We start from the raw sequence: 11,548 nt of genomic DNA, 5'->3' as shown, positions 1-11,548 counted from the left end.
AACACTGCCGCCAACACATAAAAGTCTCCTTTTTCCCAGCTCTTGGCTCCTTTATACCCTCCCTCTCCCCTCCCCCCTCCATCCCCTCCCTCCCCTCCCACCCACCCTCCCTCCCTCTCTCCTCCTCTCCTCTCCTTCCTTCCTTCCTTCCTTCCTTCCTTCCTTCCTTCCTTCTTTCCTTCCTTCCTTCCTCCCTTCCCCCGCCTTTTTTAAGAGTCTCACTTCATTGCCCAGGCTGGAGTGCAGTGGTGTGATCTTGGCTCACTGCAACCTCTGCCTCCCGGGTTGTCAGGCAGTCAGGCACCTGCCACCACTCCCGGTTGATTTTCTTTGGATTTTTAGTAGAGATGGGGTTTTACCATATTGACCAGGCTGGCCTCAAACTCCTGATCTTAAGTGATCTGCCTACCTCAGCCTCCCAAAGTGCTGGGATTACAGGCATGAGCCACTGTGCCTGGCCTCCATTTTCAAGTTATCTGATTGGCCAGGGTTAGGTCATATACCTGGTCAACAGCTGCCAGAGGCCTGGCTTTGGGGCTACTGCAGTGCGTAGAGTTGTAGCCCTCAGGCCAAGCCTGGAATCCAGAGTTTTTCATTAGAACAGGATGTTTTTTATGCATCTTGCATCCCTGAGTGCTCAGCACAGTGCCTGCTCCACAGCATGTGCTCAGTCTACAGTTATTGAAATGGATTGAGAGAAATTCATCTTCTGAGATAACAGTAGACATGCCAATGGGATATTCCTGGGTAGAAAGGGGTAGTTGCCGGTGAAGCCCCACCTTCAGGCCAGGGATAGTCTGAAGCATGGGGGCAGGGATGTCAGTTCCCAGTGGAGTCTGTGGCCCCAGATGAGAACTTAAGGTGCTTTTTCCAGGTCTGCCCATAGCCACCCATGGACCAATCAGCACGCACTTCCTCCCTTCTGAAGCCCATAAACCTCCCCCACCTCCCCAGGCAGCCAGACTCACAGAGATGTCGGGATGACCTGTCTGTGGGTAGGTCATATTCCGGGCCGATTGCCCCAAATCGTACAGACCCTGTTACAAAATTATAGTTCATCTTAAGTACTCTATAGATCACAACTTAAGCATTGTGAAATGCTAAGATTTCTTTTTCAGATGTGCCACCTTTACAGAAAGGAGGGCAGAGTCTTTTGTCATCCTCTCATTCTAGTGGATGTACCAGTCTCAATCTTGGCTTCTACACCTCAGTGTTGCCTCCAAGCCCCACCCTGTTCATGTCATCCCTTCATAGTTTTGTTTCATTCAAACACAAACTCAAGGAGAAGCCTTTCTCTGAGGCAGGGGCTTTTTCCTTTCCTTGTAACAATCAGTGCTAAGGAGGAGGGACCCTACCTTCTGTACATAGGGTAACAGCAGGCAGAGCCCCCAGGAACCTCTGACAGGTGGAGAGCCTACGCCCACCCACAAGGCTGAGTCCTCTGGCTTCCCAGAGCTCACATAATGGTTGCTCAGGGAAGATCTTGTGAAAGGACAAGTCAAGATACATCTAGATGAGTGGGTTTGCAGTAATTCAGAGGTCCAGTAAGCTGTCTGTGGCACTGCTTAAAAGTAGCTTCGAGGAAGACTCTCATCTCTTCCTGTGAAAAATAGCTTTAGATGAACAATTCCAGGGGATCTGTGACTTACGCTCTCCAGCAATTTAAACAGTACCTGCAGATTCCTGCTACTACAGTAGAGCCCAGTGTTGGTCTCAGAAGCAAGTCACTGGGGATTTCTGTGGGTGGGTAAGCCTCCTTGTTGCTCTGAAGCCATGGGTGACTCTCACAATCTCAGCCCCACAAGATTGTGATAGGATCTCTCTTTCCTCTGCAGTTTCTTCTGAGGTTGGAGTACTCTACCAAGAACCAGGTGATATTCACGTTAGTACTCATCCCTAAGGTGCCTGGCAAGGCAGCAGTTATTATCCCTATTTCAAAGGTGAGAAGGCCAAAATTTGGGTCATGACAGGAAGAAGGGCTTCTGAACCTCTGATATCTTCACAGTGGTTGAACTTGCCTGGACAAGATAGACAGTACCAACTAGTCAATTGTTAGTATCTATTTTTCATTCATTCCTTCATTCATTCATCTCAAGTTCATGAGATGAATACGAAGCCTTATGCTGGAAGCAGGGAGGAAAATAAGACAAAAAAAAATCTGGCCCCCATGTGGTTCAGCATGTAGAGGAAGCAGTCCCATGAATGAATAGTGGAGGGCACAGTGATGTTAGCAGCGGTGGCCTGTCTGGAGCAGCCACCGTGAAGATGCTGGCTGCAGTGGGGCAAGTGCGGCTGGGGCTGTGTGCTCCATGGACGGGGGGTTGGGGTGAAGCATGGAAGCTGGGTGGGGGCGGTGGGGGGAGGAGCATTCTTCCAATCCAGACATGGGTGCCTGCAGCAGAAGTTCTATGCAATATATCTGGTCCAGCCACAGCTTTGCCTGGAGCCAGTACCTGTGCTGGCTCCTGGAGCTGTTGCCCTGTGTCAGCAGCTGGCATGCCTGTGGATAGACCCTATACTTGCTTGCCCACACACCCCTAACCACTCTGCCTGGCTCATCCTTGGCAGGTGTGGATCCGGGCGAGTAGCACGAGCTACTCAGTCTGCAGGGCTGAGTGGGAGGAACAGCAGGTGTGAGCAATGCTCAGGCAGAAGGCGCTGCTGGCCACAGAGGTTTCTGGCTGGCAAAGCAACACCCCAAGGATCCCATGACAGTGGGACCTGTGGAAGGGATAAAGCACGACTCTGCTGGGAACTCCAGGCTCTGCAGAAAAGTGGAATTTCACCAGAAGAAAGGTGAGTGGAATAGCAATGCTGGCAGCAAGAACAGCAGAAAGCAAGGAGGGAGGACTTAAGAACAAGACACATTCAGGAAATGGCAAGATCCCAGGTGGTCATCATATGGGGCTCAGTGCAGGAGGATGGTGGAAGAGGGCCACCAAATCATTCAACCCCGGGTCCTGAGCATGGCCCCCAGCCTGGCAGATCAAGGCAGGAAGGAGACTTAGGGACTGTCAACCCCAAGCACTTCACTCTATAGATAAGCCATCCATGTGACCTGGGGTGGCAGTAGAGAGGGGAAGCCAGACCCTAGAGCAAGCCCAGATTACTCCTGGTCATGATACCCTGATCTCACTGCTGAGGACCAGGGCCCTGAGTTCCACGTGGTCATGGGCAAGAAGAGGTGTTTTCTACTTAACAGCAGAAAATTCCATGAACGATAAGCTTATGTGTGGTCCCCCATAGAGGAAGTTGCTGAGCAGGCCAAATAGACCCTGGGTTGCAGCAATAGAGAGGACTGTGTTGAACGAGGTAGGAGACCCTGGCTTGGTCTATGTGAATGAGCTGGAGAGCACACGGAGGAGAATGGCCAGGCTGCTTCTGTGGCCAGTGGCAATGGAGTATGAAACCAGTCACACCGGTGGCATTATAGACCCAGGAGGACATGGGATTCCCTCTAAAGGAGCTAGCAGGAAAATGAGAAAGAGAGCTGCCTAAAATCAGAGTTTTCTTCTCACACTCACCATCCCCAAGTCTACAGAAGCATCGTGATGTAGCTCAAGACTCACTCAAAATTTAATTTGTCAAGATACCTCTCTGGCCAGCACAGATTCCGTAATTACAATTTCATGTTTTTAATGCCTTGTTTATTTCAGGAGACACATTCCTAGGGGCTACATTGTTGTGGGTTGGTTTCTTTAGACACTTATTTTGAAGTCTGTGAGGCCTCCATTACACAGTATCTACACAACATCTGTGCTTTCCTGTGCCCCTCTTCGAGTTGTGGAAGTTACCATGGCTGTGTTACTGGAAATGGTTCCCAACTGGACAGAGCCATGCACAGGATAGATACCACCTGACCCCAAATAATTTTCTCTCTTGTCATGTTGGATTTCAAAACAGGCCAATCTTCACCGTAAAATCCAAGTAGGGAAAAACCAAGCATTGCATTCAAAGAAGGAAACTGTGGTTGGCAGGATATTTATTTTCATTAGGATAACTCCTTATCATTTTAACCAATTGTGATAGATACTAACCATCTCAGCTTAACAGATGTAATTTAAAGAATTAACTGTGTATTGCACAGTGGAGGAAGAGGTGTCTGGTGTCTGGAGACAAAATTAAAGCTAATGTATCACCCCAAGAGTCTATGTTAGCAGACTCAAAAATGTCATTCTGATCTCCCAGTGTCTGGTAGCAAGCCATGCTTTTCATTGCATGTATTTTAAAATCCATTCAAGTATGGAATAAATTATGGCCAGAGAGCTGTGAGAAAGACTCCTATGTAACTCAATTTGGAGGGTTCTTCACATGCTGTGGGACATAATGAGAGAATAATAAAGTTATTAGATCATGAATCAATTTGTCTCAATCCCACTCCCAGGGCCATGAAGTTCAGAAGCACACAACCTGCTGAACCATCATTACTGCCCTCTGCACTACTGAAACCATCCCAATAAACTTCATAGAATCAATCAGGGAAGGAAGAGGGAAATAAATAGAAATAATCCAAGCTTGCAGCACACTCAGCATTAATCCTCAGGTCAGCCTGCTCTCTGACCTGCTTCCTTATGGTTGTGCAGTACCTATTGCCCCAGAATCAGGCAGACCCTGTCACGAGATTAGAGTTCACCTTAACTGCCCTACAGATAACAACTTAAGCACTGTGAAATGTGAAGTTTTCTTTCAAGGAGATATTCTTTCAAGGTCTTGCATAATAGTGAAACTACTGACACCAGTGGTCTGAAGGACCCCACAAGGAACTGACTCACTAAACAATGGAGTTTCCACATCCTGATTATTTTATTCCCCATACCCTGACCAACAATGACTCCAATCTTCCAGCCCCTTGTCCTCTTAAAACCCCCAGCCCAGAACTCTTCCAAGAGATGGATTTTCTCTTTCTTTCTTTCTCTCCTTCCTACCTACCTTCCTTCCTTCCTTCCTGTCTTTCTGTCTTTTCTTTTCTTTTTTCTTTTTTGAGGTGGAATCTCACTCTGTCACCCAGGCTAGAGTGCAGTGGTGCTTTCTCAGCTCATTGCAACCTCTACCTCCTGGGTTCAAGTGATTCTCCTGATTCAGCCTCCCAAGTAGTTGGGTCTACAGGTGTGTGCTACCATGCCTGGCTAATTTTTGTAGTTTTAGTAGAGACAGGGTTTTACCATATTGGCCAGGCTGGTCTTGAACACCAGACCTCTGGTGATCCACCCACCTTGTCCTCCCAAAGTGCTGAAATTATAGGTGTGAGCCACTGCACCTGGCCCAGGAGATGGATTTGAGAGTCCCTACCATCTCCTTGCTTGACTGCTCTGTGACCATTAAACTCTTTCTCTGTTGTAAATCCTGCTGCCTCAGGTGTATTGGTTTGTTGCTGGGAAGTAGGCATACAAACCTGGTGGACTTGTAATTGTCAATGTCTTAGATTCTTCTTAACTTACTGACCTCTAAAACTTGGAGGTCCCTAGGGCCCAGTCCTCAGGCTCTTTTCTTTCTATATTCACCTTCCAGGTGATCTCATGCCATCCAATGGCTTTGAACACTATCAGTTGCAATGATGATGCTCATCTATGCCACTTACCTGAACTCCTTCCCAACCTCAGACTCAGTAGCCACTCTTTCATCTCCACCTGGAAGCCTGAGACACACTTTAGACTTCAGTGTTCAAACTTAATCTCTGAATTTTAGCTCTCTCCACACCTCCTTCCAAGGCCCCCCACCCCGTCACAGCCATTCTTGTCTCAGTAAATGGCAGCCTGAAATCGAACTCTATAACCAGCTGTAGACACTAAAACCTGGTGTAAGGTTTGTTCTTGCCGAGTTTAAAAGGAAGAAACTGAGGCCAACACAAGAAGATCCAATATGAAGGGTTTATTCAGGCTCCCGGGTGAGGTTCTGCAGTCCGACAGGAGGGGCTGGAGAAGTCGCGCGGACTCCTCTCAGACGTGGGGTTTTATAGGGAGTGAAGGAGCTCGATTGGTTGTGGGAGAGCAGGACTACTATTGGGTAAGGTTACAAGCCTTTGTTTGCATACAGGACTTGGCTGCTATTGGTTAGAATTACTCGGCTGCTATTGGCTAGAAAGACTTGGCTATTATTGGCTAGAATCACAAGACCCCGCTTGCGTACTGGGTTCTTTAAGGGAAAGCCAGGCTGTGCGAGAAGGGGAGAAGGGAACATGCCCGAGCATGTCCGAGCTTTCAGAAAAAAGGGTTGGGGGGTGTGCGTCTGAGCTCCTGGTGAGGCAACCGGCCTTACACCTGGCATCATCTTTTACACTTACCCTGAGCCAGATCAGCTGTGGGACATGGAAGAGACCAGATTCCTGGTCCTTTTATGGCCAACTTGCTACAACAAATGCCAGGTTCAAAGATCACTTTATCAACAGCTGTTTTTGTTCCTCCTGCATGTAATCTGCTTAAACATCCCACTACCAGTGGGGTCAGTGTGGGACCCCACTGACCACATGGAGAAGCAGGACCTTCTGCTGTGTAAGTGCTTGAGATTCAGACACTGCTGGGGGTGAATTATCACCCCATCCTCCAAATTCCCTTTGGAATTGGCACCTTAGTTGTTAACAGATAAGACTAGATGGTCCCTTTCCCCAAACACATAAAGAAATTTGTATGGGAGAGATCCTCCTGGGAAGAAAGGGATTTGAATTCTGTTCTTAGCTAATTCCCTCCTTGAATAGAAGATTTAAAAAAAGAAGAAGAAAAAAAACACCTGTATGAGAGATTCAGCAGCCCCGACTAAAACTTAACTGCAGGTGCTGCAATTTCATGGGGTTGGATCATTAAAAGGACTTAGCAGGCTCCACGTGTTGTAAATGAAGGTAAATGATACTGTGGGAGGAAGGAAGCAAAGGCAAGCATAGAAAGCTATGAAGCTTCCAGAAGCAGACTCCAAGGGTCCTTACTCAAGACATTTTTCATCTTTGAAATAGGAATCACTGAGATATAGATGAGATTTCTTGTTGGTCTTGGGGGAGCCAAAGCACAATTGAGCTGGGAATGAGGTGCTGGCTCCAGGCACATGGCCATGACTTGGGCAATAGAACAAGTGTCCGAAGTGATAAAATCTTAGACTCAAGAGTTGCAACACCTGCCAACTGGGGAGTTTTTTAAATTTAAATTTTATGTTTTAGAGACAGGGTCTTGCTCTGTCACCCAGGCTGGAGTGCAGTGGCGCAATCATAGCTCACTAAAACCTCGAACTCCTGGGCTGAAGTGATCCTCCTCCCAAAATGCTGGGATTACAGCCTACAGCTTAATTCTTGAATCTGTTCACTATCTCTGCACCTGCTGTCATCATCCTATTCCAAGCCACCATCATTTCTCACCTGGATTGTTACAATTGCCTCCTTCGTGGAGTTCCCACTACACATTAGTTACCTGTGGTGGAGATGGTGAATTGACACCCATAGTCATTCCAACTCTTGCCAGGGATGTCTTCTATTACAGAGGCTGGGAATCAAAAATTAAGCTTTTAAATTGCTTTGCACCTGTTCCAAGAGCAAATTAGGTTCCACCAATTAGACGCATTCATGTAAGGTACAAAAGAAATTCAGGGATCCTCTTTCTTTTGTTTCAGCTGTTTCTGTTGGCAAAAAATGGGAGCTTTTTTCAACAGCAGTAATCCAGGGTCCTTTTACCAGCTTTGTTGATATTTGGAGATAGGACTTTAGTAACAGCAGTGGGCTCCTAATATTGGATCACAGCTCAGGTGTATTTTCCCCGGGAGGAAGTGTAGAATGTGACAAAATCGTTTGACTAGATTACAAATGTTTGAAACAACTTCACGGAAGGGAGTGGAAAAAAGGTGCTGACCTAAGTAACTTTGGAAATGAGAGAGATTGCAAGACTAAAGTGTATATAAAGATAGCATTTTAATTGGTGCAGTTGTTTCTCACAGCGTGACATGGGTTAACAGTTCTAAAGCCACTACACATGAGCACCAGACCTGAACAATTAAGTCAATGGGTGGTGATGGTGGCAGCAGACTTCTTACAGTCAGAGTTAGATATTCCTGAAAAGCTGGGGGAGAAGGTTAGAACAAGCCTTGTGGTAATGCACAAAAATTGGAGACATAATCATGAACTCTTGTTTAGCGTAAGAAAGGTACACATGGATGCACGTGTACGTGTAAGAAAGGTACACATGGATGCACGTGTACGTGTGTGTGCATGGGTTACATGCACATGATTCCTAGCTCTGTCTCCTAAGAAGGCCTAGAAGCAATGATACCTCTTTATCAACAAGCACACCCAGTGCCCACTTCTTGGTTTCTGATATCATTCTTCAGGAAAAGAGACCAGGGATCCTTAAAGGAATGGATGACTTCAGGGCTGGGGCAGGGAACTTACAAGATGATCCTGCGGTTTCTTGCATTGAAAAAGCAAGGAAATGCTTAAAAAAAAAAAAAAAAAAAAAAAAACCCACACAACAAAAAACAAAATGAAACAAAGCAAAACAATGGAGGCATGTCAAAGGGACACAGGAGCCAACTAAAGTAACTCCCAATGGTGAGGCTCCATGGTGTAGCGGCTAGTACTCTAGACTCCAACAGAGCTCCCAATGGCCAATGCTGCAACAACTTGTGTAACAAAATAAATAATGTACTGTAACCCAAAGTATAATATTTATAACCCTGAGTCCACACTGATGTGAATGACTGGATCAATGAATAGATGGATGAGAAAGGACGGTCTCTTGTATAGCAGGGTTCCCAAGTGTTGAGGTAAATACTCCTTTCTCAAGGCAATGGCACACTCTGGACCCAAACTCAACCCTTGCCCCTGATGGCCTGCAGCAAATCCTGTAAGGCCCAGAGCTCAAACATCCAACACCATTCATCATGTATGTACATTTCACGCAGTCACTGTAGCAGTGACAAAATGACTAGGGCACTGTCTGGACACAATTAATGTTAGCACTACCCCCGCTCTTAGAATGGAAATCAGAATTACAGCTCAGTAACTGTTCCCTAAAGCTCTGTCCAGCCATGGAAAGACTACCCTACCAGCAGGGCAAGTGAGGATAGAGCTTTGTTTCTAAATCACCTGTTTCCAGAACAACTAAACTCAAAGGAATTTTCTGGAACTTGAAAATTAGGCTGATACCTCTCCATTCTGTCCTTATGGACACCTTAAAATAGGCACAGTAGGGCACAGTGTGAATACAAGGGTGCATTTGCATGGAAATCAGGGGAAACAGCAGCTGTATCTTGTCTATGGGACACACCTGGATGCTCCAGCATTCATGACTGCTCAGAGGACATCCGCTATTGGGGGCCAAAGAGGCAGGACTTGCAACCAGATGGACACAGAGGAGGGAGTCCAGCTGCACACCCGCATCCCGAGGCAGAGGTCTGCAGCACCCTTCTGGACTTAATTGAGAGTCTTTAAACGCGATTTTAAAAAAATGTTTTTTCCCTTTTTTAACTAATCATTTAAAGTTATTGTAAAGGATAATCTCTTTTATTACTTTTCATTTTAAAAAGTTTATCAGCAATCTCATTATTTAGTCTTTCCGATGAATTTTAGGAGCACATTTTTTAGTGCAAATGAATTCCACTGGAGTGCAATTGCATTAAATCTCTATGCTAATTCAGAAAGAATGCATATCTTTATGGCAGTTGCTCATCCAGAAACATAATACCACAATGCAGGTAGCGGTATGAACAGGGTATTTAGGGAAGAGACGACTTAAATGAAGATTTGAAAGTATCTGTGACATTTCATGTAGAAAGCTGCATTTCTTTGTATTTTGTTTTTAATAAAAATGGAATTTAAACCACTTACATCACTCGCTGTGAGTCTTTAAGCTTGTTTTCTTCATTTATTTAAAGATTTTTAAAAAAATAGCATATTCTAATCTGCCATTTCTGAGAAGAAGGCTCAACTCCATTTTATTTGCTTTTTTTGTTTTGTTTTGTGGTGATTAGAAGGCAATGAGATGGCATAAGAAGGGCCAGTAGCAGGCTCTGCTCTTGGGTGGCACAAGGGTGGAGTTTGAGATGGGCCAGAGCTGCGGTAGTATCAGGGACCTGTCCAGCAGGGGCACTGCCTCTGCCACTGCCACTCCCTCGTCTTGGTTTTTCCTGGGTCAGTGTCAGCGCTGAGCACGCCGACAGCACATGGTCGACCCTATCCTCAAAGAGTTGCCATGGGTGGGGACATTGAATGTGTTTCCCATAAATTGAAAAGGCAGAGCCCCCTCCCCGCAGCCTCTCTACTTCCCAAAGGTGGAGGGAGCACCCTTGTCACTGTGGACTTGCAGGAGAGGCCCCACAGGCCCTGCTCTTGCCTGGTGGGGATGCTGTGACCATGTGGGGCCTCGGTGGGACTTGGCTGCACCAGGCTACCTCAGCAGAAGCCAACAAACACTGGTTACCTTTCCGGAGCACTCATCTGCTTCCAAGCCCCAGGGCCTCCGCTTTCTGCGCCTATGCTCCTTCCCTCCAACCTCCCCCACTTGTTAGCACCCTCTCTTTCATGGCTCTGGGGACACCCTGCTCCCCATCTCTTCAGCTTCGGGCCCAGAATAGCTACCGCTCCAGATGGCTGGTGCACGCAGCCCAGCGTTCCTCCAGCCTCTTCGCCAATCCTTCCATCTTCCAAGCTCAACTGAGACACAGCCTCCTGCACGAAGCTAGCAAGCGGGAGCCGGTCCAGCCTCTGCTGGCTCCCCCTTCCCCCTCCAGTCCCCGCCTGGCAACTGCCCCCAAACCCCTGCCTTTATTAAAACAACATCCCTTTGCCTCTCCTGGGAGCCTCCTCTGCACCAGGCCCAGCCATGCTCCCTGCAGCCTGAGCGAGTCCCCAAAGGTGCGCATGACCGCGCCACCGTGCCCGATGCGCTCCTCTTTCAGGCTTTATTGCTTTCCAGTTTGCTCCTATCTGGTCCTCCCCTTCCTGCGTCGCCTCTTTTGTCTGGGGTGGGGGTGAAAGGAGATGAGGGTGACCATCTCCTGTTTAAAAATGACAAAAAAGACAAGGGGAAAAGGGCAGAAGAACCTCAGGCAGATGCGTGGACATGGTGCTGTACAGGCATTTCCTCCTGCCAGGCTTACAAAACCCCCTCAAATACACAGTTATTTCTTGCCACTTTTCATAGGTGATATAATGGGAGCTCAGACTCGCCTAGTACTGGAACCCAGTGCTTCACAATGCCAGTGTTTGCATCTTTCTATTTGAATGCAATGCTGATTTTTGAACAAAAGAAAACATAAAAGGAAGAGACAGAAATACATTGAAAACACAACAAAAAGGCAAAGTTATTTCACTCTTAGTAAGATGTTTTAAAAGAATCATCACCACGCATGGTTTGGTACAAGTCTGCAGGAACAGGGACGCTGTGTCCGACCGGCTATGGATCTGTATAAAGCACACCCCATAAAAAGATCAGTGTATTTTTCCAGTGTCATTGAGCACACAAATGAATTTTCATGAGGTCTAAGCATCAAAGACTGTGCCTTCAACTCAGCAGAATTCCATTAAGCATCACAAAAATTTTTAATTCTCACTAAATGCAAAGAAATTTCTCAGTTT

Source organism: Aotus nancymaae, unplaced genomic scaffold (assembly GCF_030222135.1).
Source record: "Aotus nancymaae isolate 86718 unplaced genomic scaffold, 86718_ANA_hifiasm-v0.15.2.pri h1tg000065l, whole genome shotgun sequence".
In the NCBI taxonomy this organism is placed as follows: Eukaryota; Metazoa; Chordata; class Mammalia; order Primates; family Aotidae; genus Aotus; species Aotus nancymaae.
This window is presented reverse-complemented; position numbering follows the sequence as displayed.